The following is a 3,065-nucleotide window of genomic DNA, read 5'->3' on the forward strand; positions in this document are numbered from 1 at the left end:
AGCAATAAGATGACTTTTTCTTAGACTTGCTTTTCAACCCTAAAATATGAAGTCCCCAACAGAAGTTCCTACTATATGACTTTTCCTCCCTGGCTAGAGATGTCTGGATCAGTGATGGACACCTACCCATGCTGGGCCAATCAGAATTTTCTCCTGGTCTGTTTCTCTGTGAAATTGGAACTGAGGACATGAAAAGTGAAGAGTTACACCTTTGTGATGAAGTCAAAGTAGCTAATCTTTAGGAAGATAAGAATAATAAATACAGGAAGAGAAGAGCAGGGACAAAGAGGGGGCATGATATCTAGGCGATGGTGGGCTTACTTTTCAATGGTTTTACATCTACTAATTCCAGTCTCTTCTGGAGTCTGGCTGTCTTTTATTGCCATGGATTTCAGGAGCTATGCACACATTATTTTAATGAAACTACCTCCTCCTCATTTGAAAAATTAAATTAGATTGAGTAGAGAATAGTAGCCTTGTCGATAGGAAATTATGATATTTTATGATGACTGATAAGATGATAAAGGATAGGGTGTTAGACTCCAGACTCAAATTTGGGGAATGAGGAAGTTTTTCTGGAGGAAGTACCATTTATGGAGAGACATGAAAGAATGGTAGAGATAACCAGAGGAATAACTGAGAAAGGATTCCAGAAAGAGGCAACAGCATCATGAATGCCACAGATGAGAATGAGCAAGGGGAGCTGAGGGGAAGGGAAATCATCCCAGCTGGTGAAAGATGAGGCTGGACAATTTGTTAACAGTTCTGATTTTAAAAAGACTTCATAAACTGTCATAAAGAGTTTGGACTTGCTCCCAAGAGCAACAGAGAGCACAAGATAAGATTGCTAAGTAGGCAGAGGGCAGGACTTTAAGGATTTGCAGGATTTAGGCCTTGTTGTGTTAATTACTTTAGTTTTATCTGAACAGCATGTTTAAAACATGGGAGAACAGACTGGCATTTTAGGGAGAAATAGATCAATCTAGTTAGGATAACCACAGAAATGTAGGAAAAAAGTGATGAGAAATAGGAAACCACCCCAGGAGATGATTACATGGTTACAAGAGGTATTCAGTAGGTAGCAGATAAACTGGATTCAGAGGGTTAGTGAGGGGGAAGAATCCTGGAAGACAGCTGGCAGCCTGAGATGGATACTGTATCAAGCAATACTGGTGTGTGATTTTTTTTTTTTTTTTTGAGAAGCATGTTTTTCTCCCTTTCCTTCACTAGTATGTTGTGAAAAAGTATAAAAAACAGGGTGTTGTAAGATAGGTGCTAAGGAGGACTAAATAGAATACAAAACCCACTGTCTTTGAGAGCACCTAGCTGGTCCAAAGAAAAATATCCAAGGGGTGAGGTGATCTGTGGTTTATATGGGTAGGTGTTCACATCCAAAACTCTTTTAACCAAAAACATGGCAGTATTAATCCATTTATTTATTAAATATTTATTGAGTGCTTACCATGTGCAAGGCACTATGTTAGGCATTGGTGACATATTGGCAAAGAAGATATAAAATGTCCCTACCCACATGGAGCTTATAATCTACTAGGGGAGACTATCATTAACCAAATAACTTTAAAATTATTTATAATTTTGTTCATATGTAAGACAGTCCTGTCTAACCTATGTGTATTTGAGGAAGTAGTATTTGGATGATGTTACAGACTGAATTGTGTCCCCCTAAATTCATGTGTTAAAGTTATAACCCTTAGTGTCACTGTATTTGGAGATAAAACCTTTAAGGAGGTAATTAAGGTAAAATGAGGTCATAAGGGTGGGGCCCTAATCCAAAGGACTAGTGTCCTTATAAGAAGAAAAAGACCAGAAGTACACCTGCACAGAGGAAAAGGCAATGCAGGACACAGTGAGAAGGTGATGTCTGCAAGCCAAGGAGAGACGTCTCACCAGAAAGCAACCCTTGATCTTCCAGCCTCCACAGCCGTGAGAAAATAAACCCAGTCTGTAGTATTCAGTTACGGTAGCCTGAGCAGTCTAGTATAGACAGTATTCTGAAGGATGAACAAGTACATTTTTGTCAATCAGGGCAGGGCAGGAGGGAGTGTATCATGCTGAGGGAAAAAAAGGCACGTGCCTGAGGTGAGAAACCTCACGGAGGGTTGGAGCAGCTGAGAGAAGATCAGTGTGAAGAGACAGGGGCAGAGTGGCAGGGGCCAGAATGGGCAGTTTTGTAGGCCTAGTTACATGAATGACTGTTTTTTATCTGAAAAGTACTGGAAGACCATTGAAAGGTCAAATCAAGGGAGTGACATAATTAGATTTGCTATTACAAAACATAATTCTGACTTTGGTCAGGAGAACAGGTTGGAAGGAGGCCGGGGGTGAGTTTGGAGACCTCTGTAGAGCCTAGGAGAGATGGTGGTGGTGCAGTGTGGTGGAGAGGAGTGGATGGATTTAAGAGATGTTTAGAAAGGGGCACTGACTTGTTTTGTGATTAGTGGGCTGTGGTGAGATAAGTAAATGGGGGTGTCAAAAGTAATTTTCAGGTTTGGGGCTAGGGCATCTTGGAGAATAGTAGTGTGATTTATTTAGATAGGGAACCATGGAGGAAGGATACCCTCTGGGGGGAAAGATCACCTTCTTGTGGCAGGTGGAACTAAGAGTGAGTGAGTCTTGGTATTGTTTCAGGGGCCATTGATCCATGCTTAACCAGAAACTACAGGCTGTAGATTCAATGAATAAGACCCAGCTGCTAAGAGGAAGGGGCTGGTGAGAGCTAGGCTGGGCACAGGCTCCAAATGAGAAAATCCTCAGTGTAGATACTGATCAATATCGAGGGAGTGCACCATAAAAGGGAGAATCAGGTACTCCGGCATCACCCTACTTCTAGACACCAAAGCTCTGGCATGAGATGAACGTCAGCCACACGCACTCAACCTGAGGCGTTCGTATACTCTATGCACTCAGCAGGACTGGCTCAGGATCTCAACCAAGACAGGGCATGAGTGAGTCCTCTTCCCTGAGCCTGCTCTCTGGTTTCAAAGAAAGTGCAAGTCTCACTCTTCTGTTATTATTGGCCATGAAGTAACACGTAGCAGCCCATG

This window comes from Orcinus orca, chromosome 4, assembly GCF_937001465.1.
Source record: "Orcinus orca chromosome 4, mOrcOrc1.1, whole genome shotgun sequence".
In the NCBI taxonomy this organism is placed as follows: Eukaryota; Metazoa; Chordata; class Mammalia; order Artiodactyla; family Delphinidae; genus Orcinus; species Orcinus orca.